This window comes from Montipora capricornis, chromosome 7 (genome assembly GCF_036669925.1).
Source record: "Montipora capricornis isolate CH-2021 chromosome 7, ASM3666992v2, whole genome shotgun sequence".
NCBI classification, from domain to species: domain Eukaryota; kingdom Metazoa; phylum Cnidaria; class Anthozoa; order Scleractinia; family Acroporidae; genus Montipora; species Montipora capricornis.
Genome location: NC_090889.1, coordinates 48,096,838 through 48,123,631, shown reverse-complemented (window position 1 = coordinate 48,123,631; position 26,794 = coordinate 48,096,838). Strand labels below are relative to the sequence as shown.

Sequence of the window (26,794 nt, the reverse complement as noted above, 5' to 3'; positions counted from 1 at the left end):
CAAAGGAAAAAACCGAGACAGATAACCATTAACAACTACAGAGCTTTGGACAGCAGAATAGAACAGAACAACCCAACGGACAAAAGATGGGCCAAAACCCATCCTCGACAAAGTAGCACACATAAATGACCAATCCACTCTATCAAAGGCCTTTTCCTGGTCTAAGGAGAGAACGGCAACGGGATGTCAGATTCCGTGGCAAAGGCAACCACATCACGCAAAAGAGCAACATTCTCGCCAATAAACCTGCCAGGAACACCGCAGGTCTGATCCTCACTAACAAACCAGATGGATAACTTTGAGAAGGCGCCCAGCAATAAACACGAGAAGCAAGCTTATAGTCGACGTTGAGAAGGGAGATGGGGCGCCAGTTACGAGCGTCCAACCGATCTCCCTTCTTAAAGATTAAGGATATGAGACCCCGCCGTTGAGACAAAGACATAGAACCAGACAGATAACACGAATTCAAGACCTCCACTAAATCAGACCCAAGGACGTCCCAGAATTTCAAGTTAAAACTCCATGGGAGAGGCCATCGGACCCCGGGGCTTTACGACGAGCCATGCCAACAAGGGCACGATGACACTCCTCAAGAGTCAGAAAGCCCTCACAAAGATCAGCTTGGGCAGATGAAAGGACGAGGGACACATTACTGAGAAGAATATCTTGAGCGGCGGAATCCGTAGGACAGGCAGTAAAAAAAGAGAGGAGTAGAAAGTGGCGAACGAAGAACACAGATCAGAAGGTGTTGAAACAATGGACCCATCAGGGTTCCGAAGCGCAGAAACCCACCGGTCAGCAGACCGTTTCTTCTCTAAACGAAAAAAGTACGCCGATGAGACTTCGCCCTCCTCAACCCATCGGACACACGTGACCGTACTTGGGCACCTTGAGCAGCCCTGATGTCATAGGCGGAAAGCTGTTCAAGGGTGGATCGATAAACACCTAAAACAGACAGGCAACCAGCATCAAGCCGTGCCTTGAGGTGTGCCGCCAACTAGCCAACAAATCGCGTGACCAAGATTCTTTCTGCGACCGGCGCACACAGTAAGATACCGTAATGCCCTTCGATCTTTGCTTTACCGGAATCCCACCACTTGGAAAGAGAGGAAAAACAGAGCTTACAGTCCTTCCAATCGGCCCAAAAGTCAGAAATAAGGCGACAGACCAGTACTCCTCCTCCTCCAGGACTGAGGTATTAAGCTTCCAAAGCCCCGGACCAGGAGGAATAACGTCAGGAACAGTAAGAGAGCAGGACACAGCACAATGGTCTGAAAACGGACACGGAAGAATTTCACAAACAGAGACAGAGACGCAACCCAGACATAAGGGCACCCAATTAGATCTATACGGGAGGAGATAGAGCCATCCGCCTTAGTCCAGGTAAAGGCGGAGGAAGACGGATGGAGGTATCTCCAAATATCAATACAACAGACATCGTCAAAAAGACGACCAAGGGCAACAACACTCTCACGCGAGGTATCACCGACCACGGAGCCCACACGGTCAGCAGCGCGATCAAAGACGGTATTAAAATCGCCGGCGAGGAGGGTGGGAACTGAAGGGTCTAATCGGGAAGAGACCCCGTCCAGGAAGGCATCACGATCAGGGTTACGATTGGGAGCATAAATGCAAGCAACCCTGAACACAGCGCCACGCAAAGAAAACTCACATAACAAAAACCGACCACAACTATCAGAGGAAGAGATTTAACAAGGGACAACACTGGACGAAAACAAAAACATACAACCACAAGGACTTATTAGAGCCGGAGACACCACAACGGAAAGACCAGATGACTGGAAACCAGGACTGACACTCACTGAGGGAGATGCAGTGGGCCTCTTGGAGGCACACTACATCAGGAAACAACAGGCAAGGAATGAAGCCACTGTACAAACCCAGCTCGCTTAGACTGGTCTCGCAGACCGTTGACGTTAATTGAGACAACTGACAGAGCCATAATGGAGTACAGTAAAAGAGTAACTATGTACGTGCTTTGCGTTGGGGGAGGGAAAACGACACATCAGGCAAACCTTCGTGCTTCGCAGACTTGACAGTATCAGCTGAAGCACGAGTCTTCGATTTAGTAGAAGAGGGCGCAGCTCCGCTCTTCTTAGCCACCTTTGTAAGAGCCTTCCGGGAAGGAGTAACAGAAGAGCTATCAGAGGAGGTTCTCAACGGAATCACAACCGCGTTTACGAGGAGTGGATACCTCAACCATTTCCACCTCCAAAGGTTCAACAGATTGGGAGGATGGAGGAAACACCCGAAGAAACAAGACTGTCGGTACCACCACTAGCAAACAGTACCCCTTACGACGCACACCTGTATTCTCAGCCACTTTACATAAAGTGCCACCACTTGGTGGTTTTTAACATTTTGTAATTTTTTAACAGAATCTCAGTACTTTTGGCCGATGCCCGTAAATGCTCACGGCGGACAAGGTGCTCCCAGTCTCATGGCCACGAGATATGGTGGTCCGATTACAATCCGTGCCAAGGAAGGAATGCCCAAAGCCAACCTGAAAGCGAGGCGCACACAACGATCGCTCTTGTACAGTGGGCAGCAGCACCAGCATTGCATGGCACTTGCGTTGACGGCAAGAGGACAAATGCACATTGTGCTTGCTCTGACCTCGTTTTCATTTTCCCTTATAACAAAGTTAATTTTCACGGCAAATTACTTGTCTACGACCATACCACAGGGAAAACACCGGTTCTCGTCCGATCACCGAAGTTAAGCCCTGTCGGGCGGGGTTAGTACTTGGATGGGAGACCGCCTGGGAATACCCCGTGTTGTAGGCTTCCCTTTTTCCTTCTGTACACTTGATTATCTCAAAAAATCTCAGTTTCCTTCAATGAAAGAACATTCCAAACCAGGTTTTTTGAACACAACATGCCAACGATATGTCAAAGATGAGACATACGACAAAAACAAATTAATTCACACGAGAAAGTGGAACTTGTATTCCCAAGGGAGCGCGTGCGCGCGAGACCTTATCAATCCAACGTTTATGACATGAAACGTATCTTTTCGTGTGAGCAAAGAACAGGATACGACAAGTAAAAAATGCATGCACTGTTATGCATTAGATGGAAGTTAACCTAGCCCGGATGATATGTATACAACGAAGGCTACAACACTACAACATTGATCTTGCGAAAACGTGACTTACGTGACGTAGCGCACTTCAAAGTCTTACTGTTCCCTGCTCAACACGGACAGTACGTATTCAAAGGGCCGATAAGACACTATCCTGACCATGAAAGATTTACTTTTTATGATAACAATCCAATTAACTGATAACATAGAGAAACCACAAAGTGTTGGCCACAGAAATGTAACGCCAACTGATCTGGCGGGTCCTCAGTTACTCAATGCAAAACGGGCTCTCCAGAACGCAACATAACACAACGCAAAATAAATCTATCGCGATGGAGCAGTACAAACACACATCCACTTACGTTTTCGAAACGATGCACGAGGATAAGAGCTCGACCCGCTGGCATTTTCTTGTCTCACTCGTCTATCGATGGAAATCGATGCGGCTGAAATAAACACGTCGTCTCCCTCTCTGTACGGCCAAGAATGAGAGAAATGAAATCACAGTTTTTCAGTGCACCAAGTACGGAACATTCACCTACAATTTCAGCAGTGGACTTCACAAATACAACTCACCTTCCTTAGTCCTTACACCGCCACCGCATCTCCTTCCCTGCCCTGCCTGAAACGTTACCAACAAACCTTCCCATTAGCCAACTTTGCCACCGGGGTTTGGTGCGGGGACTAGCGCGAACGCAGGTCCCCACTACCAGAAATTATACGCTCGAGTTACCCACATTTGGGGTAATCGCAAGGGTCAACCCAATCGAAGTGCAATGAAAGAGCCTCACCTTGAGAGGACTGCCTCCCTGATCACAGTGCCTCCCGCGTCAGGTAAGTATGCCTTTTCAGCCTCTCCGGGACCGCAAAACGCAACTTGTCTGCGCATACCATGTGGTAATGGAGGTCACGTGCTCCTCGTCCTGTCGTGTCGTGCTGTCCACTCGCTGCTATGCTACCTAGAAAAGAGAAGAGAATGTGAAGGTTGGTTGCTTGGTCACTTTTTCTGCTTTCACTTGATTATTTCTTCCCCAGAGGGAAGTGGGCCACGCTCGGAGGTAGTGCTATACCGAGGCAACCCGTGGCCGGGACGAGGCAAGCCTCTTTTCCACGGCCCAGTTCCAAAAATCAGTTTAATATATGAGCTGCTCGATGAGCAGCCGTATCAGATATTAAGCTGATAAGAACAGATTACTACACTTGATCTTAGCCAAAAGGCCGAGAAGCGATGCCCGTAAATGGCTCACGGCGGACAAGGTGCTCCCAGTCTCATGGCCACGAGATATGGTGGTCCGTTACAATCCGTGCCAAGGAAGGAATGCCCAAAGCCAACCTGAAAGCGAGGCGCACACAACGATCGCTCTTGTACAGTGGGCAGCAGCACCAGCATTGCATGGCACTTGCGTGACGGCAAGAGGACAAATGCACATTGTGCTTGCTCTGACCTCGTTTTCATTTTCCCTTATAACAAAGTTTAATTTTCACGGCAAATTACTTGTCTACGACCATACCACAGGGAAAACACCGGTTCTCGTCCGATCACCGAAGTTAAGCCCTGTCGGGCGGGGTTTAGTACTTGGATGGGAGACCGCCTGGGAATACCCCGTGTTGTAGGCTTCCCTTTTTCTTCTGTACACTTGATTATCTCAAAAAATCTCAGTTTCTTTCAATGAAAGAAAGACACATTCCAAACCAGGTTTTTTGAACACAACATGCCAACGATATGTCAAAGATGAGACATACGACAAAAACAAAATAGTTCACACGAGAAAGTGGAACTTGTATTCCCAAGGGAGCGCGTGCGCGCGAGATCTTATCAATCCAACGTTTATGACATGAAACGTATCTTTTCGTGTGAGCAAAGAACAGGATACGACAAGTAAAAAATGCATGCACTGTTATGCATTAGATGGAAGTTAACCTAGCCCGGATGATATGTATACAACGAAGGCTACAACACTACAACATTGATCTTGCGAAAACGTGACTTACGTGACGTAGCGCACTTCAAAGTCTTACTGTTCCCTGCTCAACACGGACAGTACGTATTCAAAGGGCCGATAAAGACACTATCCTGAACCATGAAAGATTTACTTTTTATGATAACAATCCAATTAACTGATAACATAGAGAAACCACAAAGTGTTGGCACAGAAATGTAACGCCAACTGATCTGGCGGGTCCTCAGTTACTCAATGCAAACGGGGCTCTCCAGAACGCAACATAACACAACGCAAAAGAAATCTATCGCGATGGAGCAGTACAAACACACATCCACTTACGTTTTCGAAACGATGCACGAGGATAAGAGCTCGACCCGCTGGCATTTTCTTGTCTCACTCGTCTATCGATGGAAATCGATGCGGCTGAAATAAACACGTCGTCTCCCTCTCTGTACGGCCAAGAATGAGAGAAATGAAATCACAGTTTTTCAGTGCACCAAGTACGGACATTCACCTACAATTTCAGCAGTGGACTTCACAAATACAACTCACCTTCCTTAGTCCTTACACCGCCACCGCATCTCCTTCCCTGCCCTGCCTGAAACGTTACCAACAAACTTCCCATTAGCCAACTTTGCCACCGGGGTTTGGTGCGGGACTAAGCGCGAACGCAGGTCCCCACTACCAGAAATTATACGCTCGAGTTACCCACATTTGGGGTAATCGCAAGGGTCAACCCCAATCGAAGTGCAATGAAAGAGCCTCACCTTGAGAGGACTGCCTCCCTGATCACCAAGTGCCTCCCGCGTCAGGTAAGTTTTTTTTATGTTTAAGGCGAATGGCAGCCCCCCGGTAGGGTGAGTGCAATGGCTGCCAGACATTCAGACTCATCCATCAACAACAATGGTTCGCCTCAAACGGGGGTGCACCAGCACGTCAAACGTCACCGGGGAATCGAACCCCGCCCCTACAAACAAAAAAAAAAAACAAAACTAACGAAGAAAAGCATTCACGAGACGCCTCGTCCGACTTACACTCGAGAATGGCATTTCCACATCAAACAAACAAACAAGCAAACCAACAGGACGAAGGACTACAGGACAAAACAAAAACAACCGAACTGTGCAGCGGCGAATGGCAGACCTGACAAGGACGCCAGTCAGAAAGACTCATCCTAACAGGAGTAGGTACGCCGCGAGACAGCAACAGCTTGGGGCGACAATGGGACTAGAACTGGGACAGAGAAAAACGACCATTGCAAACAGAGCCGATAATGCCAGACGCACCCCACTGACGATGAAAATAACGTAGACGACGGGGGGACTTGAAACGCTTAAAAAGGAGAGGTAGATTGAACTTGACACGAGAGCGGACCTTTGCGATGACATCGAGAGCACCGGGCGGCACATTACGGAAACGAAAGTCATTCCGAGCGAGCCAGATAAAATACTTACAGACAACCTAGGATGTACACGAAAACACGAGGAACTCGACGGATCTCAGCCGGGTCAAAAACCAAACAGCACGTGACGGCAAACCAAAGAAGGGGACGAAGACGAAAAAACCAAACAATAGAGACTGTAACCATGAAAGAACACTATGAGCAAGAGGGCAGGAGAAAAACAAGTGAGAAGGACATTCAGAGGCAAGACGGCAAAAAGCAAGAAGGGTCGACCGAGTACCCAAAAACCGACAAGGCGATCGGCAGTGTACAACACGCCATGGCGACCTTTCAGTTGAGATCGATCACTGGGCGGTCAAGATTGAAGAAGAACAATTGGGACCAGGTCGAAGGCCAGTAGAGAGTATAGCCATACAAAGGAAAAAACTTGTCAACACAATGGGGAGTCGGACGATCCTCAGACAGCAAAAACAAATAAACAGAATTTGCAGAGATAGAGGAAACAGCAGCAAACATGATGAGGGGACAAAGACGCAATGACAAGGGAGGAACGACGCCGACGGGAAAAGGAACCACCAACCAAACGCCAAGCAGACAGAAGAGCAGAGTAAAACGGGGGGAGGGACTTGGAGGAAAAGGCCTCAGGACGGGACAGAACAACATCAAGAGCAGGGACACCAAAACGAGAATCACACCAAAAGGAAAAGAAATGGACCCAACTACGCGGAGAAAACAGTGAAACGCCGAACCCACTGGACAAGAAGCGCAGAAACCTTAAGACGAAGATCAATGACAGAAAAACCCACCAGCAGATGTAGGCTGAACAACAACAGCACGAGAAACCAGATCGCGTTTGCCCTTCCAAAAAAACCCAAAAACCAATTTACAAAGCTCGGAAGAAACCCAAGGGGGGACATGAATTAGGGAGGCAATGTACCAAAACCCTAGAAAGGGCCAAGGCGTTGATGACGAGAGCTCTCCCGCCGTAGGACAGGGAGCGTTGCCTCCAAGAAGCCAGCACATTCTCCACGGCATCAATCCTAGGACGCCAGTTCACTTCCTCCAAATTCCCAGGCCCAATAAAGACGCCCAGCACTTTGATCTTGGCCGAGGTCCCAGTCCAGGGTGACAGGGGGGTCAGTCCTGCCAGACCACGAACCGAGCCACAATCCCTTGGATTTGGATCCCTGATTAAGCTTAGCACCAGAACCCCTTTCAAAAAGAGCATAAACTTCAAAAATAGCAGCAATGGCAATATCAGACGTGACAATGAGAGAGGTGTCATCGGCGTACTGCGAGATCGGAGACAGGGCCCGCGGGGGCCCGGGGACAGAAAGACCAATGATACGTGGATTGGCACGAATGTTAACAGCAAGCACTTCAGAAACTAGAACATACAATAATGGAGACAAAGGACAGCCCTGACGCACGCCACGAGACAAAGGAAAAAACCGAGACAGATAACCATTAACAACTACAGAGCTTTGGACAGCAGAATAGAACAGAACAACCCAACGGACAAAAGATGGGCCAAAACCCATCCTCGACAAAGTAGCACACATAAATGACCAATCCACTCTATCAAAGGCCTTTTCCTGGTCTAAGGAGAGAACGGCAACGGGATGTCAGATTCCGTGGCAAAGGCAACCACATCACGCAAAAGAGCAACATTCTCGCCAATAAACCTGCCAGGAACACCGCAGGTCTGATCCTCACTAACAAACCAGATGGATAACTTTGAGAAGGCGCCCAGCAATAAACACGAGAAGCAAGCTTATAGTCGACGTTGAGAAGGGAGATGGGGCGCCAGTTACGAGCGTCCAACCGATCTCCCTTCTTAAAGATTAAGGATATGAGACCCCGCCGTTGAGACAAAGACATAGAACCAGACAGATAACACGAATTCAAGACCTCCACTAAATCAGACCCAAGGACGTCCCAGAATTTCAAGTTAAAACTCCATGGGAGAGGCCATCGGACCCCGGGGCTTTACGACGAGCCATGCCAACAAGGGCACGATGACACTCCTCAAGAGTCAGAAAGCCCTCACAAAGATCAGCTTGGGCAGATGAAAGGACGAGGGACACATTACTGAGAAGAATATCTTGAGCGGCGGAATCCGTAGGACAGGCAGTAAAAAAAGAGAGGAGTAGAAAGTGGCGAACGAAGAACACAGATCAGAAGGTGTTGAAACAATGGACCCATCAGGGTTCCGAAGCGCAGAAACCCACCGGTCAGCAGACCGTTTCTTCTCTAAACGAAAAAAGTACGCCGATGAGACTTCGCCCTCCTCAACCCATCGGACACACGTGACCGTACTTGGGCACCTTGAGCAGCCCTGATGTCATAGGCGGAAAGCTGTTCAAGGGTGGATCGATAAACACCTAAAACAGACAGGCAACCAGCATCAAGCCGTGCCTTGAGGTGTGCCGCCAACTAGCCAACAAATCGCGTGACCAAGATTCTTTCTGCGACCGGCGCACACAGTAAGATACCGTAATGCCCTTCGATCTTTGCTTTACCGGAATCCCACCACTTGGAAAGAGAGGAAAAACAGAGCTTACAGTCCTTCCAATCGGCCCAAAAGTCAGAAATAAGGCGACAGACCAGTACTCCTCCTCCTCCAGGACTGAGGTATTAAGCTTCCAAAGCCCCGGACCAGGAGGAATAACGTCAGGAACAGTAAGAGAGCAGGACACAGCACAATGGTCTGAAAACGGACACGGAAGAATTTCACAAACAGAGACAGAGACGCAACCCAGACATAAGGGCACCCAATTAGATCTATACGGGAGGAGATAGAGCCATCCGCCTTAGTCCAGGTAAAGGCGGAGGAAGACGGATGGAGGTATCTCCAAATATCAATACAACAGACATCGTCAAAAAGACGACCAAGGGCAACAACACTCTCACGCGAGGTATCACCGACCACGGAGCCCACACGGTCAGCAGCGCGATCAAAGACGGTATTAAAATCGCCGGCGAGGAGGGTGGGAACTGAAGGGTCTAATCGGGAAGAGACCCCGTCCAGGAAGGCATCACGATCAGGGTTACGATTGGGAGCATAAATGCAAGCAACCCTGAACACAGCGCCACGCAAAGAAAACTCACATAACAAAAACCGACCACAACTATCAGAGGAAGAGATTTAACAAGGGACAACACTGGACGAAAACAAAAACATACAACCACAAGGACTTATTAGAGCCGGAGACACCACAACGGAAAGACCAGATGACTGGAAACCAGGACTGACACTCACTGAGGGAGATGCAGTGGGCCTCTTGGAGGCACACTACATCAGGAAACAACAGGCAAGGAATGAAGCCACTGTACAAACCCAGCTCGCTTAGACTGGTCTCGCAGACCGTTGACGTTAATTGAGACAACTGACAGAGCCATAATGGAGTACAGTAAAAGAGTAACTATGTACGTGCTTTGCGTTGGGGGAGGGAAAACGACACATCAGGCAAACCTTCGTGCTTCGCAGACTTGACAGTATCAGCTGAAGCACGAGTCTTCGATTTAGTAGAAGAGGGCGCAGCTCCGCTCTTCTTAGCCACCTTTGTAAGAGCCTTCCGGGAAGGAGTAACAGAAGAGCTATCAGAGGAGGTTCTCAACGGAATCACAACCGCGTTTACGAGGAGTGGATACCTCAACCATTTCCACCTCCAAAGGTTCAACAGATTGGGAGGATGGAGGAAACACCCGAAGAAACAAGACTGTCGGTACCACCACTAGCAAACAGTACCCCTTACGACGCACACCTGTATTCTCAGCCACTTTACATAAAGTGCCACCACTTGGTGGTTTTTAACATTTTGTAATTTTTTAACAGAATCTCAGTACTTTTGGCCGATGCCCGTAAATGCTCACGGCGGACAAGGTGCTCCCAGTCTCATGGCCACGAGATATGGTGGTCCGATTACAATCCGTGCCAAGGAAGGAATGCCCAAAGCCAACCTGAAAGCGAGGCGCACACAACGATCGCTCTTGTACAGTGGGCAGCAGCACCAGCATTGCATGGCACTTGCGTTGACGGCAAGAGGACAAATGCACATTGTGCTTGCTCTGACCTCGTTTTCATTTTCCCTTATAACAAAGTTAATTTTCACGGCAAATTACTTGTCTACGACCATACCACAGGGAAAACACCGGTTCTCGTCCGATCACCGAAGTTAAGCCCTGTCGGGCGGGGTTAGTACTTGGATGGGAGACCGCCTGGGAATACCCCGTGTTGTAGGCTTCCCTTTTTCCTTCTGTACACTTGATTATCTCAAAAAATCTCAGTTTCCTTCAATGAAAGAACATTCCAAACCAGGTTTTTTGAACACAACATGCCAACGATATGTCAAAGATGAGACATACGACAAAAACAAATTAATTCACACGAGAAAGTGGAACTTGTATTCCCAAGGGAGCGCGTGCGCGCGAGACCTTATCAATCCAACGTTTATGACATGAAACGTATCTTTTCGTGTGAGCAAAGAACAGGATACGACAAGTAAAAAATGCATGCACTGTTATGCATTAGATGGAAGTTAACCTAGCCCGGATGATATGTATACAACGAAGGCTACAACACTACAACATTGATCTTGCGAAAACGTGACTTACGTGACGTAGCGCACTTCAAAGTCTTACTGTTCCCTGCTCAACACGGACAGTACGTATTCAAAGGGCCGATAAGACACTATCCTGACCATGAAAGATTTACTTTTTATGATAACAATCCAATTAACTGATAACATAGAGAAACCACAAAGTGTTGGCCACAGAAATGTAACGCCAACTGATCTGGCGGGTCCTCAGTTACTCAATGCAAAACGGGCTCTCCAGAACGCAACATAACACAACGCAAAAGAAATCTATCGCGATGGAGCAGTACAAACACACATCCACTTACGTTTTCGAAACGATGCACGAGGATAAGAGCTCGACCCGCTGGCATTTTCTTGTCTCACTCGTCTATCGATGGAAATCGATGCGGCTGAAATAAACACGTCGTCTCCCTCTCTGTACGGCCAAGAATGAGAGAAATGAAATCACAGTTTTTCAGTGCACCAAGTACGGAACATTCACCTACAATTTCAGCAGTGGACTTCACAAATACAACTCACCTTCCTTAGTCCTTACACCGCCACCGCATCTCCTTCCCTGCCCTGCCTGAAACGTTACCAACAAACCTTCCCATTAGCCAACTTTGCCACCGGGGTTTGGTGCGGGGACTAGCGCGAACGCAGGTCCCCACTACCAGAAATTATACGCTCGAGTTACCCACATTTGGGGTAATCGCAAGGGTCAACCCAATCGAAGTGCAATGAAAGAGCCTCACCTTGAGAGGACTGCCTCCCTGATCACAGTGCCTCCCGCGTCAGGTAAGTATGCCTTTTCAGCCTCTCCGGGACCGCAAAACGCAACTTGTCTGCGCATACCATGTGGTAATGGAGGTCACGTGCTCCTCGTCCTGTCGTGTCGTGCTGTCCACTCGCTGCTATGCTACCTAGAAAAGAGAAGAGAATGTGAAGGTTGGTTGCTTGGTCACTTTTTCTGCTTTCACTTGATTATTTCTTCCCCAGAGGGAAGTGGGCCACGCTCGGAGGTAGTGCTATACCGAGGCAACCCGTGGCCGGGACGAGGCAAGCCTCTTTTCCACGGCCCAGTTCCAAAAATCAGTTTAATATATGAGCTGCTCGATGAGCAGCTATCAGATATTAAGCTGATAAGAACAGATTTTTGTATTTTAAAACTTTATTCAAAGGCAATTATGAACAATATTTACAAAGATTCCATATATAAATCAGAAAAGGTAATTACAGCAAACAGGAACATGAAAAAAAGGCGCGTTATGCACCGAAAAGAAAAAGGAAAAATGATGATTACAAGTAAACACTAAATTATCGTGCTCCCGAAAAAAAACATAATGCTGGGTGGACCAGAGGTCCCGGAAAACATTGGGGCTGAGCCGGTGTTGGTCCAATAGAATTCTGTTTCTAATGTCTTGTTTAATATATCGAATAATTGCCCTAGGGGTCCTCTCTCTTCCGTTATGGAACGTGGCTTTGTTACGGAATTTCCAGATGGCATATAGGATGGTTTTAATAAGAAATAAGGCAATGCGAAAGTTTTTGGGAGTGCGGGCACGAAAATTGATTATAAAGAAAACAGTCGCGCAATTGGGAGCGAAAGGGGCAGATAAAAGGGGCCGACAAAAGGGGAACGAAGTGGAGCCACACAGACTTAGCTCTTTGGCAGTTTTAAAAACAGTGATCGATCGTTTCTATCCTAGGGCAAGAGGCGCAACGGGGAAGAAGAAATATAGCCCCAGTTTCTTAAAGAATCGCGCACCTTGATTGCACGTAAAGTGATCAACCAGGCCACATCGTTTTTTTAATTTTCGGTAAAATTGTCACGCACGTGCAACCAATGACGCGCTAAAGAAAAGGGTCGGGAGATGAAAGGGTTCCACAGGTAGGGCAAAATAGGGACGGAAAAAAAAAACTTTGGCAAAAAGAAGAGAATAAAACTCTTTGGCGGAAAAAAGAAAAGTTTGAGGGAAAACGAAGGTCTCGCAGGGTCAGTAATAGGGGGGCATAAAAGGTCGAGGGTACAGGGCACTGGGGGAGGGCATTATCACGTAAAGATGCCCAGCCACGTTCATCGACGCCAACTGGGCACCGCAAAAATACTTAAGCAAATAAAAACACTTTGATTAACATTAGAAATATTACGACATAGAATGGAAAGGCGCGAAGCCTGACCCTGGGGGACCGAAACTCTCTAAGGCCAAGACCACCCTCGGATACTGAACAAATTAAAGACCTCCGAGCAACAGTCTCGATCCGTGAGCCCCACAAAAAGGGCCAGATGATCTGATTAACTCTGTCATATACCCACTTGGGCGGGGTAAGGGTGCTAGAACAAACAAGAGTTTAGAGAGACCGAGGATGTTTAAAACAAGAACTTTACCAATCATTGAAAGAATCGATTTTTCCAACTAGAAACACATTTATCAAGTTTTAGAGAGTCTCGGTTCCCAGTTATCACGCTCAACATCAGTTGATCCGAAAAAGATACCGAGTATCTTAGTTTTTCTTACCCACGTGAGGCCCAGTGGCTCGTCGGTCCTGTCTTTCCAGGCCCCGAGCCACAGGGCCTCCGTTTTTGATAGGTTAAGTTTGCACCAGAAGCCCCGCTCAAAAATAGCAATAACGTCAAAAAGTGCTTTCAAAGACTTCTCATTTTTAACAAAAGCGGTCGTGTCATCAGCATACTGGCAAACCTTAAACTGTAGTCCCCTCGCACCTGGCAGGAGAAAGCCTTCAATGTTCTGGGAGGCTCTGATTTTGCAAGCTAAACCTCCACGCATAGAACGTATAACATTGGGGACAAGAGCATCGCCCTGTCTGACACCCTTTTCCAACGGGATTGAGTCAGATAGAAAGTCATTAACCAAAACCTGCATATACGCCCCCGTTATATAGGGTCGCAATAGTTGTCCGAAACCATGGACCCGAAACCAAATAAGTCAAGTAAGTCTAGCAAAAAGGATCTGTCTACGCGATCGAAGGCTTTCTCCTGATCCAGGGAAAGCAGGATACCCAGATTCGCCAGTACGTTCAATAAAGGCAAGTGTGTCACGTAATAAAGCGAGATTAGCATAAAATTGATCTACCTGGGATTGAACAAGTCTGATCGGGGTCAACGATAGATCCAATCACACTAGCTAAGCGAATAGACACAGGCTTTCGAACAAATTTTATAATCGACATTCAATAATGAAATCGGCCTCCAATTTTTAAGATTTCGTTTGTCATCTTTCTTGTGAATTAAACGAGTAATACTTGCCTTCATTGAATCGGGTAATTCGCGCCCCGAGCAAGACCCTGGTTAAAAACATCTACTAAAAGCAGATCCTACTTGTCCCAAAAATGGGCGTAAAAATTCGACCGTTAATCCGTCAGCACCTGGAGATTTATTTCGATTTGAACGCCGGAGTGCTTCCGACACCCTCTGTAAGAGTCAAAGGACCCTCACAAGAGAATGATTCGGCTTCACTCAGGCGCGCCGAAACATGAGAAAATAATTCATTCTGCGATTCTAGATTGATGTTACCACGGAAAAAATCAGTATAAAAGGCCGTATGAGCTGCTATCATTTCTGGGAGAGAGGAAACTTCCTCTCCAGCCGCATTAAATACTGACGAAACAAAGGATTTTTGCATATCGCTCATTTTCAAGGCGCAAAAAAAAATTTGGAAGGAGTTTCACCTTGTTCAAGCCATTCGGCACGACTCCTAATTTTGGAGCCTTCTAACTGACGATCAAAAAGTTTGCTTCAAAAAAGATTCCAAATTCAAAATTTCGGATTTAACAGCTGGATTTCCGGCAGCAAGTTGGCGCTTTAAAAGGCTTAAACGATTGATTGTTGAGATCTTTTCACGAGAGAAGTGACGCCACTTCTCCCGTGAATAGTTAATAGAAAAACATTTCATCTCATACTTAAGCTGATCCCACATAACGATATCCGACGGAAAAGAGGAGCGTAATTGTAAGAAAGATCAATTAAATCAAGCATCGAAGAGCAAAAATCACCGTCTTGTAAGAGTAAATATTAAATTTCCAGACCTCCCGATCCTCGAGGCTTTATATTATGCAAATTTAACTCAAGATAAACAAAATCATGATCCGAATATACGCACGGGTGAATTTCGCAAGTCAACACCTGCTCGCACATATAGCGAGAGACTAAAAAGGAGTCAAGACGACTTGCTATCGATAAATCAGAATTAAACCACGTAAACTGCCGATCTCTAGGGTTTTTTAAACGCCAAGCATCTCGTAGAAAATGTACTGACTTAAGATCGGACAAACGGGAGTCGATCGTAGCCCGAACCACCCAATTTGTCCATAGCACTATCATAACAGTTAAAATCACCTACTAGAACTAATCGAGAATTTGGAAAATAAAAAAGGGTCAAGCGATTGAAAAAAGGTCTTCCTTTCCGTCGGGTACGTAGGGGTGTAAATATTAACAAGATTGATTCGGATACTATTGATCGTCCAACAAAAGACTGATAAGACGCCCCTCTGTATCCTTCTGCCACACAGAAATGTTGTCACGCTGATAAGGAGAGCACAAAATTGCAACGCCTCCTCTCCGACCAAACGGCCGGAGACAATAACTAGGGCCATTCCACTTTCGCGCGAGAGCCGATTGAGAAGTTTCATCAGAAATCATTGTTTCCTGGAGACAAAATAAAATCAAGGCTCATGCGTGAAAAAAATTCTGAAATCAGGCTATAGTTTATCGGAATTAAGACCCTGTACATTCAGAGTGGCAGACTTGAAAGAAAGGACTTAGGGGGATTCTCATCAGTCTTAGGCCTCTTCTGATCGTGTGACTCAGCTATAGATTCACGTTTCCGCTGCTGCTTAGGCTTAGATGGCGATTCTGATGATGAAAACTCACGTATAGACTCTACCTCTGCGGGCCTCATCGTCAGAAAAGGAGCGAATGTCATCCTGAGAATCTTCAGACTCTTCGTCAAGATCAGAATCCGTTTAACGCCTCCACAGCTTTCTCGTTCTGCTCAAGATCGGGATCCGTCAGCGTTTCCACAGCATTCTCCTTTAACTCCACATCCTCAGCACTCGATTCTACAGCGCTCACATTCTAACCGCTTCCTCAGCATATTGATCCATCACAGCAAGGTCGTGTTCTGAAGACTCCTCAATTCTTGCTGGGGTTCGTTGGGCTAGAGTCCGACGGCCCCAGTTTCCATCACAATCAACAGCTAAATGATTTCCGCTTTGCAAAGAGAACATCTAATACATTCAGGACAATCTGCTGCAAGATGACCAGACTGATCACAGTTAAAACAATAGGGAGAGGGACAATTTTCTCCCCATGTGCTCGTGAGATGAACATTTTCCAGCAAACCTTAGGTTGCTGAAGGTAAAAAAAACTCGTAGGAGGTACGGCCCAATCTTCAGAAAGGACGGGATATCATGGTTGTAAGCGTCATTCGAAGCACCCGTCGACCATCATGCACTTTCCTCGGGTAGCAGGCTTTGATTAAAAGCACGCCGGCATGAGTATACTGCACCATATTTCATCAAACGTGTCATCAACAACTTATCAGGAAGTTCCCAGGGGACATTGTGGACAGTTACATAAATAGCCGAGCTATTAGATGGAATATGAGCAAAAGATCGTGGTTGCCAACGGCCAAAGCGGCCTTGCTGCTCAAAAATAAATCGTGATCTGCAACGGTAGTGAAAGTGACCTCAATTTGTCCAGACTGAAGGCGCTGGATGCATTTGACGTGATTGCGCATGACACCAGTAGAAGTGATACGGTCTAAAATGGTTCTCGCGCGTTCATTGAGTTATCGGATAACCGAAAACGAGCGGAACATGGCCGACTGGGAACGCCATTAAGGCGATACAGCCGAGCTCGGTCTATTTCTGACAGCTCACCTAAACTTTGTGGAGGCAGGATTACCGTCAAAAGGCGTAGATCTCTGAGCGCAGATGCGCTGGGTACTACTCGAACCTGCCATGCTGGACCATGTGGGATTCTGTTTTTCTCTCTGCTCGCTCAGCCCAGGATAGGGGTACGTTCTGGGTACGTTCTTCACGGGGAAACACTGTAATCCACCAAATCTTTTTCTTCTGTTTTCTCAGGGTACGTCCACGAACCTCATCTCAGAATCAGCATCCATCACTTCTGAAGGCAACTTCCTGCAAAAAGCAAAAGAAATCTTGGCCAAAAGGCCGAGAAGCGATGGCCCGTAAATGCTCACGGCGGACAAGGTGCTTCCAGTCTCATGGCCACGAGATATGGTGGTCCGATTACAATCCGTGCCAAGGAAGGAATGCCCAAAGCCAACCTGAAAAGCGAGGCGCACACACACGATCGCTCTTGTACAGTGGGCAGCAGCACCAGCATTGCATGGCACTTGCGTTGACGGCAAGAGGACAAATGCACATTGTGCTTGCTCTGACCTCGTTTTCATTTTCCCTTATAACAAAGTTAATTTTCACGGCAAATTACTTGTCTACGACCATACCACAGGAAAAACCACCGGTTCTCGTCCGATCACCGAAGTTAAGCCCTGTCGGGCGGGGTTAGTACTTGGATGGGAGAACCGCCTGGGAATACCCCGTGTTGTAGGCTTCCCTTTTTTCCTTTCTGTACACTTGATTATCTCAAAAAATCTCAGTTTCCTTCAATGAAAGAAACATTCCAAACCAGGTTTTTTGAACACACATGCCAACATATGTCAAAAGATGAGACATACGACAAAACAAAATAGTTCACACGAGAAAGGAACTTGTATTCCCAAGGGAGCGCGTGCGCGCGAGATCTTATCAATCCAACGTTTATGACATGAAACGTATCTTTTTCGTGTGAGCAAAGAACAGGATACGACAAGTAAAAAATGCATGCACTGTTATGCATTAGATGGAAGTTAACCTAGCCCCGATGATATGTTATACAACGAAGGCTACAACACTACAACATTGATCTTGCGAAAACGTGACTTACGTGACGTAGCGCACTTCAAAGTCTTACTGTTCCCTGCTCAACACCGGACAGTACGTATTCAAAGGGCCGATAAGACACTATCCTGACCATGAAAGATTTTACTTTTTATGATAACAATCCAATTAACTGATAACATAGAGAAACCACAAGTGTTGGCCACAGAAATGTAACGCCAACTGATCTGGCGGTCCTCAGTTACTCAATGCAAACGGGCTCTCTCCAGAACGCAACATAACACAACGCAAAAGAAATCTATCGCGATGGAGCAGTACAAACACACATCCACTTACGTTTTCGAAACGATGCACGAGGATAAGAGCTCGACCCGCTGGCATTTTCTTGTCTCACACTCGTCTATCGATGGAAATCGATGCGGCTGAAATAAACACGTCGTCTCCCTCTCTGTACGGCCAAGAATGAGAGAAATGAAATCACAGTTTTTTCAGTGCACCAAGTACGGAACATTCACCTACAATTTCATCAGTGGACTTCCACAAATACAACTCACCTTCCTTAGTCCCTTACACCGCCACCGCATCTCCTTCCCTGCCCTGCCTGAAACGTTTACCAACAAACCTTCCCATTAGCCAACTTTGCCACCGGGGTTTGGTGCGGGGACTAGCGCGAACGCAGGTCCCCACTACCAAAATTATACGCTCGAGTTACCCACATTGGGGTAATCGCAAGGGTCAACCCAATCGAAGTGCAATGAAAAGAGCCTCACCTTGAGAGGACTGCCTCCCTGATCACAGTGCCTCCCGCGTCAGGTAAGTTTTTTTTATGTTTAAGGCGAATGGCAGCCCCCCAGTAGGGTGAGTGCAATGGCTGCCAGACATTCAGACTCATCCATCAACAACAATGGTTCGCCTCAAACGGGGGTGCACCAGCACGTCACACGTCACCGGAATCCAACGGAATCGAACCCCGCCCCTACAAACAAAAAACAAAAACAAACTAACAAAGAAAAGCATTCACGAGACGCCTCGTCCGACTTACACTCGAGAATGGCATTTCCACATAAAACAAACAAACAAGCAAAACAACAGGACGGAGGACTACTGGACAAAACAAAAACACAACCGAACTGTGCAGCGGCGAATGGCAGACCTGACAAGGACGCCAGTCAGAAAGACTCATCCTACAGGAGTAGGTACGCCGCGAAACAGCAACAGCCTGGGACGACAATGGGACTAGAACTGAGAGAGAGAAAAACGACCATTGCAAACAGAGCCGATTATGCCAGACGCACCCCACTGACGATGAAAATAACGTAGACGACGGGGGGACTTGAAACGCTTAAAAAGGAGATGTAGATTGAACTTGACACGAGAGCGGACCTTTGCGATGACATCGAGAGCACCAGGCGGCACTTTACGGAAACGAAAGTCATTCCGAGCGAGCCAGATAAAATACTTACAGACACCTAGGATGTACGAAACGAAAACACGAGGAACTCGACGGATCTCAGCCGGGTCAAAACCAAACAGCACGTGACGGCAAACCAAGAGGGGGGACGAAGACGAAAAACCAAACAATAGAGACTGTAACATGAAAGAAACACTATGAGCAAGAGGCAGGAGAAAAAACAATGAGAAGGACATTCAGAGGGCAAGACGGCAAAAGCAAGAGGGGTCGACCGAGTACCCAAAACCGACAAGGCGATCGGCAGTGTACAACACGCCATGGGCGACCTTCCAGTTGAGATCGATCACCGGGCGGTCAAGATGAAGAAGAACAATTGGGACCAGTCGAAGGCCAGTAGAGTGAACCATACAAAGGGAAAAACTTGTCAACACATGGGGAATCGGACGATCCTCAGACAGCAAAAACAAATAAACAGAATTTGAAGAGATAGAGGAAACAGCAGCAACATGATGAGGGGACAAAGACGCAATGACAAGGGAGGGAACGCCGACGGGAAAAGGAACCCACCAACCAAACGCCAAGCAGACAGAAGAGCAGAGTAAAAAGGGGGAAGGACTTGAGGGAAAGGCCTCAGGACGGGACAGAACATCAAGAGCAGGGACACCAAAACGAGAATCACACCAAAAGGAAAAGAAATGGACCCAACTACTCGGAGAAAACAGTGAAACGCCGAACCCACTGGACAAGAAGCGCAGAAACCTTAAGACGAAGATCAATGACAGAAAAACCACCAGCAGATGTAGGCTGAACAACAACAGCACGAGAAACCAGATCGCGTTTGCCCTTCCAAAAAAAACCCAAAAACCAATTTACAAAGCTCGAAGAAACCCAAGGGGGGACATGAATTAGGGAGGCAATGTACCAAACCCTAGAAAGGGCCAAGGCGTTTGATGACGAGAGCTCTCCCGCCGTAGGACAGGGAGCGTTTGCCTCCCAGAAGCCAGCACATTCTCCACGGCATCAATCCTAGGACGCCAGTTCACTTCCTCCAAATTCCCAGGCCCAATAAAGACGCCCAGCACTTTGATCTTGGCCGATGTCCAGTCCAGGTGACAGGGGGGTCCAGTCCTGCCAGACCACGAAAACCGAGCCACAATCCCTTGGATTTGGACTGATTAAGCTTAGCACCAGAACCCTTTCAAAAAGAGCATAAACTTCAAAAATAGCAGCAAGGGGCAATATCAGACGTGACAATGAGTAGAGGTGTCATCGGCGTACTGCGAGATCGGAGACAGGGCCCGCGGGGCCCCCGGGGACAGAAAGACCAATGATACGTGGATTGGCACGAATGTTAACAGCAAGCACTTCAGAAACTAGAACATACAATAACGGAGACAAAGGACAGCCCTGACGCACGCCACGAGACAAAGGAGAAAAAAACCGAGACAGATAACCATTAACAACTACAGAGCTTTGGACAGCAGAATAGAACAGAACAACCAACGGACAAAAGATGGGCCAAAACCCATCCTCGACAAAAGTAGCACACATAAATGACCAATCCACTCTATCAAAGGCTTTTTCCTGGTCTAAGGAGAGACTACGGCAACCGGGATGTCAGATTCCGTGGCAAAGGCAACCACATCACGCAAAAGAGCAACATTCTCGCCAATAAACCTTCCAGGAACACCGCAGTCAGGTCTGATCCTCACTAACAACCAGATGGATAACTTTGAGAAGGCGCCCAGCAATAACACGAGAAAGCAAGCTTATAGTCCGACGTTGAGAAGGGAGATGGGGCGCCAGTTACGAGCGTCCAACCGATCTCCCTTCTTAAAGATTAAGGATATGAGACCCCGCCGGTTGAGACAAAGACATAGAAACCAGACAGATAACACGAATTCAAGACCTCCACTAAATCAGAACCCAAGGACGTCCCAGAATTTCAAGTAAAACTCCATGGGGAGGCCATCGGACCCGGGGCTTTACGACGAGCCATGCCAACAAGGGCACGATGACACTCCTCAAGAGTCAGAAAGCCCTCACAAAGATCAGCTTGGGCAGATGAAAGGACCGAGGACACATTACTGAGAAGAATATCTTGAGCAAGGCGGAATCCGTAGACAGGCAGTAAAAAGAGAGGAGTAAAAAGTGGCGAACGAAGAACACAGATCAGAAGGTGTTGAAACAATGGACCCATCAGGGTTCCGAAGCGCAGAAACCCACCGGTCAGCAGACCGTTTCTTCTCTAAACGAAAAAGTACTACGCCGATGAGACACTTCGCCCTCCTCAACCCATCGGACACGTGACCGTACTTTGGCACCTTGAGCAGCCCTGATGTCATAGGCGGAAAGCTGTTCAAGGGTGGATCGATAAACACCTAAAACAGACAGGCAACCAGCATCAAGCCGTGCCTTGAGGTGTGCCGCCAACCTAGCCAACAAATCGCGTGACCAAGAATCTTTCTGCGACCGGCGCACACAGTAAGATACCGTAATGCCCTTGATCTTTGCTTTACCGGAATCCCACCACTTGGAAAGAGAGGAAAAAAAACAGAGCTTACAGTCCTTCCAATCGGCCCAAAAGTCAGAAATAAGGCGACAGTACTCCTCCTCCTCCAGGACTGAGGTATTAAGCTTCCAAAGCCCCGGACCAGGAGGAATAACGTCGGGAACAGTGAGAGAGCAGGACACAGCACAATGGTCTGAAAACGGACACGGAAGAATTTCACAAACAGAGACAGACGCAACCCAGACATAGGACACCCAAATTAGATCTATACGGGAGGAGATAGAGCCATCCGCCTTAGTCCAGGTAAAGGCGGAGGAAGACGGATGGAGGTATCTCCAAATATCAATACAACAGACATCGTCAAAAAGACGACCAAGGGCAACAACACTCTCACGCGAGGTATCACCGACCACGGAGCCCACACGGTCAGCAGCGCGATCAAAGACGGTATTAAATCGCCGGCGAGGAGGGTGGGAACTGAAGGGTCTAATCGGGAAGAGACCCCGTCCCAGGAAGGCATCACGATCAGGGTTACGATTGGGAGCATAAATGCAAGCAACCCTGAAACACAGCGCCACGCAAAGAAAACTCACATAACAAAACGCCGACCCACAACTATCAAGGAAGATTTAACAAGGGACAACACTGGACGAAACAAAACAATACAACCACAAGACTTATTAGAGCCGGAGATGCACACAACGGAAAGACCAGATGACTGGAACAGGACTGACACTCACTGAGGAGATGCAGTGGGCCTCTTGGAGGCACACTACATCAGGAACAACAGGCAAGGAATGAAGCCACTGTACAAACCCAGCTCGCTTAGACTGGTCTCGCAGACCGTTGACGTTAATTGAGACAACTGACAGAGCCATAGTGGAGTACAGTAAAAGAAGTAACTATGTACGTGCTTTGCGTTGGGGGAGGGAAAACCGACACATCAGGCAAACCTTCGTGCTTCGCAGACTTGACAGTATCAGCTGAAGCACGAGTCTTCGATTTAGTAGAAGAGGGCGCAGCTCCGCTCTTCTTAGCCACCTTCGTAAGAGCCTTCCGGGAAAGGAGTAACAGAAGAGCTATCAGAGGAGGTCTCAACGGAATCACAACCGCGTTTACGAGGAGTGGATACCTCAACCATTTCCACCTCCAAAGGTTCAACAGATTGGGAGGATGGAGGAACACCCGAAGAAACAAGACTGTCGGTACCACCACTAGCAACAGTACCCTTACGACGCACACCTGTATTCTCAGCCACTTTACATAAAGTGCCACCACTTGGTGGTTTTTTAACATTTTGTAATTTTTTAACAGAATTCTCAGTACTTTTGGCAGCTCCTTTATCAGCTGCGTTAACTAGGTTGCCATTATCCAGTGGCTTAACAGTATTTCTTTTAACATTGTTTAAATTATCACCATTTTGTGAGCTCACACTAATATCATTACGTTTTAATGGCATCTTCGCCAGTTTTTTCCACCATTATTTTAAATTGCCGCCACTAGGCGGTTCCTTAACACTACTGTCACTAGGATTAACACTACTAATGCTGCCGTTACTTTGCGGCACCTTAACGTTACTTTCAGAGTCATCGTTGGATTCCAGCTCACTGCTGATATCAACGTCACTCAGGGGGCTAAACATGTGATCGCTCCCGAGACCAGATGCACGCACCAAATTGTCATCAGCAGAACATGGAGGCAACTCGCTGGCGCTGAGATCGGGAGCAGATCCCCAGGAGGGGAGAGGACCAGGGCCCGTGGCGCAGGCAACACTGCCTGAGCCAGGGCGTCCTCACCAGCAGACACAACAACACCCTCCATGGAGGGTGGAGCGGTCTCAGAGTCAGATGAACCAGTTGAGGCAAAGCAGAAGGGAGAGGAAAAACAGGAGGGGGGAAGCCGGAGCCTCCACCTGAGCTTCTACAGGATCGGGGTTAGCCGCAGCATCCACCCCACTACCACTGGTACCCCACGCGTTTGGTGCATTGGTGCAGTCGCGCTGGACATGGCCAGGTTGGCGGCACCGCATGCAGACGCCCTTGTAGGGGCAATCCTGGGCTTTGTGAGAGCCCGAACAAATATCGCAAGAAATCGGCATCCCTTTATACCATACTTTACATTGATGGTCCTTAACAAGAATAGTACGCGAGATGCCGCGAGCACGAGTCATACGAACGACACGGGAGCCATCCATGACACCATCAAGATGCAACCAGGACCTATGCTGGATCCCATGGACAGTCCCATACTGAGACATGACTTCTTTTAGAACAGAGTGTTCGACCTCAAATGGACAACGGAAAATGAGGACGTTTTCAGGTCTGGGACCCCCACCCCGTACAGGACAAGGGACGCCATCTACAGATAAGAGTCATTACTTAGACCATTACTTAGGATCCGTACACGTCTTGCCAGGCATAAAATGGACTCATCCTTAAGGTTGAACAAATTTTCTCAGCAATATAGTTGAGATCACGCTCTTCAGAAAAACCTGACACATCGAGAATAACAGTGCGCCTAAAAAGGCGAGACATGGCTATTAAGAAAAAAAAGTAAGAAAAGGGACCGGCTAGAGCCGGGAAAGGGCAAAAAGCCCCACTCACCACAAATCCAAAAGGCCAAAAACCAGCGAGCTCGTAGATGGCCAAGAAACAGGATGGGTGACCAAAATGGCTGCCTGTGAAGACGAACCAAAAATCCAAAAGGCGGACGCCAAAAGGAAACACCAACCACGCAGAAAGAACCGAAGAACCACGCAACCAAAATGGTAGGGCCTCCGGCCAAGCACAGTGTTCAGGTAAGTATGGCCTTTTCAGCCTCTCCGGGACCGCAAAAACGCAACTTGTCTGCGCATACCATGTGGTAATGGAGGTCACGTGCTCCTCGTCCTGTCGTGTCGTGCTGTCCACTCGCTGCTATGCTACCTAGAAAAGAGAAGAGAATGTGAAGGTTGGTTGCTTGGTCACTTTTTCTGCTTTCACTTGATTATTTCTTCCCCAGAGGGAAGTGGGCCACGCTCGGAGGTAGTGCTATACCGAGGCGAGGCACCCGTGGCCGGGACGAGGCAAGCCTCTTTTCCACGGCCCAGTTCCAAAAATCAGTTTAATATATGAGCTGCTCGATGAGCAGCGTATCAGATATTAAGCTGATAAGAAAGAGATACTACACTTGATCTTAGCCAAAAGGCCGAGAAGCGATGCCCGTAAATGCTCACGGCGGACAAGGTGCTCCCAGTCTCATGGCCACGAGATATGGTGGTCCGATTACAATCCGTGCCAAGGAAGGAATGCCCAAAGCCAACCTGAAAGCGAGGCGCACACAACGATCGCTCTTGTACAGTGGGCAGCAGCACCAGCATTGCATGGCACTTGCGTTGACGGCAAGAGGACAAATGCACATTGTGCTTGCTCTGACCTCGTTTTCATTTTCCCTTATAACAAAGTTTAATTTTCACGGCAAATTTACTTGTCTACGACCATACCACAGGGAAAACACCGGTTCTCGTCCGATCACCGAAGTTAAGCCCTGTCGGGCGGGGTTAGTACTTGGATGGGAGACCGCCTGGGAATACCCCGTGTTGTAGGCTTCCCTTTTTCCTTCTGTACACTTGATTATCTCAAAAAAATCTCAGTTTCCTTCAATGAAAGAACATTCCAAACCAGGTTTTTTTTGAACACAACATGCCAACGATATGTCAAAGATGAGACATACGACAAAAACAAAATAGTTCACACGAGAAAGTGGAACTTGTATTCCCAAGGGAGCGCGTGCGCGCGAGATCTTATCATCCAACGTTTATGACATGAAACGTATCTTTTCGTGTGAGCAAAGAACAGGATACGACAAGTAAAAAATGCATGCACTGTTATGCATTAGATGGAAGTTAACCTAGCCCGGATGATATGTATACACAACGAAGGCTACAACACTACAACATTGATCTTGCGAAAACGTGACTTACGTGACGTAGCGCACTTCAAAGTCTTACTGTTCCCTGCTCAACACGGACAGTACGTATTCAAAGGGCCGATAAGACACTATCCTGACCATGAAAGATTACTTTTTATGATAAAACATCCAATTAACTGATAACATAGAGAAACCACAAAGTGTTGGCCACAGAAATGTAACGCCAACTGATCTGGCGGGTCCTCAGTTACTCAATGCAAAACGGCTCTCCAGAACGCAACATAACACAACGCAAAAGAAATCTATCGCGATGGAGCAGTACAAACACACATCCACTTACGTTTTCGAAACGATGCACGAGGATAAGAGCTCGACCCGCTGGCATTTTCTTGTCTCACTCGTCTATCGATGGAAATCGATGCGGCTGAAATAAACACACGTCGTCTCCCTCTCTGTACGGCCAAGAATGAGAGAAATGAAATCACAGTTTTTCAGTGCACCAAGTACGGAACATTCACCTACAATTTCAGCAGTGGACTTCACAAATACAACTCACCTTCCTTAGTCCTTACACCGCCACCGCATCTCTCCTTCCCTGCCCTGCCTGAAACGTTACCAACAAACTTCCCATTAGCCAACTTTGCCACCGGGGTTTGGTGCGGGGACTAGCGCGAACGCAGGTCCCCACTACCAGAAATTATACGCTCGAGTTACCCACATTGGGGTAATCGCAAGGGGTCAACCCAATCGAAGTGCAATGAAAGAGCCTCACCTTGACAGGACTGCCTCCCTGATCACAGTGCCTCCCGCGTCAGGTAAGTATGCCTTTTCAGCCTCTCCGGGACCGCAAAACGCAACTTGTCTGCGCATACCATGTGGTAATGGAGGTCACGTGCTCCTCGTCCTGTCGTGTCGTGCTGTCCACACTCGCTGCTATGCTACCTAGAAAAGAGAAGAGAATGTGAAGGTTGGTTTGCTTGGTCACTTTTTTTCTGCTTTCACTTG

At 47.7% G+C, this 26,794-nt stretch overlaps 13 non-coding genes across 13 annotated transcripts; 5 read left to right on the top strand and 8 right to left on the bottom strand.

The window, feature by feature from the left end:
- Positions 1-2,688: 2,688 nt before the first annotated feature.
- Positions 2,689-2,807, top strand: LOC138058564 (5S ribosomal RNA). The gene has a single exon (XR_011134071.1). It is a non-coding gene; the product is annotated as a 5S ribosomal RNA (ribosomal RNA).
- A 976-nt stretch (positions 2,808-3,783) lies between these two features.
- On the bottom strand, positions 3,784-3,947 carry LOC138058404 (U1 spliceosomal RNA). The gene has a single exon (XR_011133930.1). It is a non-coding gene; the product is annotated as a U1 spliceosomal RNA (small nuclear RNA).
- A 194-nt stretch (positions 3,948-4,141) lies between these two features.
- LOC138058525 (U2 spliceosomal RNA) lies at positions 4,142-4,335 on the bottom strand. Its single transcript, XR_011134043.1, has one exon. It is a non-coding gene; the product is annotated as a U2 spliceosomal RNA (small nuclear RNA).
- Positions 4,336-4,602: 267 nt separating this feature from the next.
- Positions 4,603-4,722, top strand: LOC138058338 (5S ribosomal RNA). Its single transcript, XR_011133870.1, has one exon. It is a non-coding gene; the product is annotated as a 5S ribosomal RNA (ribosomal RNA).
- A 978-nt stretch (positions 4,723-5,700) lies between these two features.
- Positions 5,701-5,868, bottom strand: LOC138058460 (U1 spliceosomal RNA). The gene has a single exon (XR_011133982.1). It is a non-coding gene; the product is annotated as a U1 spliceosomal RNA (small nuclear RNA).
- Positions 5,869-10,577: 4,709 nt separating this feature from the next.
- Positions 10,578-10,696, top strand: LOC138058552 (5S ribosomal RNA). The gene has a single exon (XR_011134067.1). It is a non-coding gene; the product is annotated as a 5S ribosomal RNA (ribosomal RNA).
- A 976-nt stretch (positions 10,697-11,672) lies between these two features.
- Positions 11,673-11,836, bottom strand: LOC138058403 (U1 spliceosomal RNA). Its single transcript, XR_011133929.1, has one exon. It is a non-coding gene; the product is annotated as a U1 spliceosomal RNA (small nuclear RNA).
- A 194-nt stretch (positions 11,837-12,030) lies between these two features.
- Positions 12,031-12,216, bottom strand: LOC138058545 (U2 spliceosomal RNA). Its single transcript, XR_011134062.1, has one exon. It is a non-coding gene; the product is annotated as a U2 spliceosomal RNA (small nuclear RNA).
- Positions 12,217-17,510: 5,294 nt separating this feature from the next.
- On the top strand, positions 17,511-17,631 carry LOC138058368 (5S ribosomal RNA). The gene has a single exon (XR_011133899.1). It is a non-coding gene; the product is annotated as a 5S ribosomal RNA (ribosomal RNA).
- A 984-nt stretch (positions 17,632-18,615) lies between these two features.
- LOC138058467 (U1 spliceosomal RNA) lies at positions 18,616-18,778 on the bottom strand. Its single transcript, XR_011133989.1, has one exon. It is a non-coding gene; the product is annotated as a U1 spliceosomal RNA (small nuclear RNA).
- Positions 18,779-24,881: 6,103 nt separating this feature from the next.
- On the bottom strand, positions 24,882-25,078 carry LOC138058543 (U2 spliceosomal RNA). The gene has a single exon (XR_011134060.1). It is a non-coding gene; the product is annotated as a U2 spliceosomal RNA (small nuclear RNA).
- Positions 25,079-25,347: 269 nt separating this feature from the next.
- On the top strand, positions 25,348-25,466 carry LOC138058541 (5S ribosomal RNA). The gene has a single exon (XR_011134058.1). It is a non-coding gene; the product is annotated as a 5S ribosomal RNA (ribosomal RNA).
- A 982-nt stretch (positions 25,467-26,448) lies between these two features.
- Positions 26,449-26,612, bottom strand: LOC138058450 (U1 spliceosomal RNA). Its single transcript, XR_011133973.1, has one exon. It is a non-coding gene; the product is annotated as a U1 spliceosomal RNA (small nuclear RNA).
- Between the last annotated feature and the right edge of the window lie 182 nt (positions 26,613-26,794).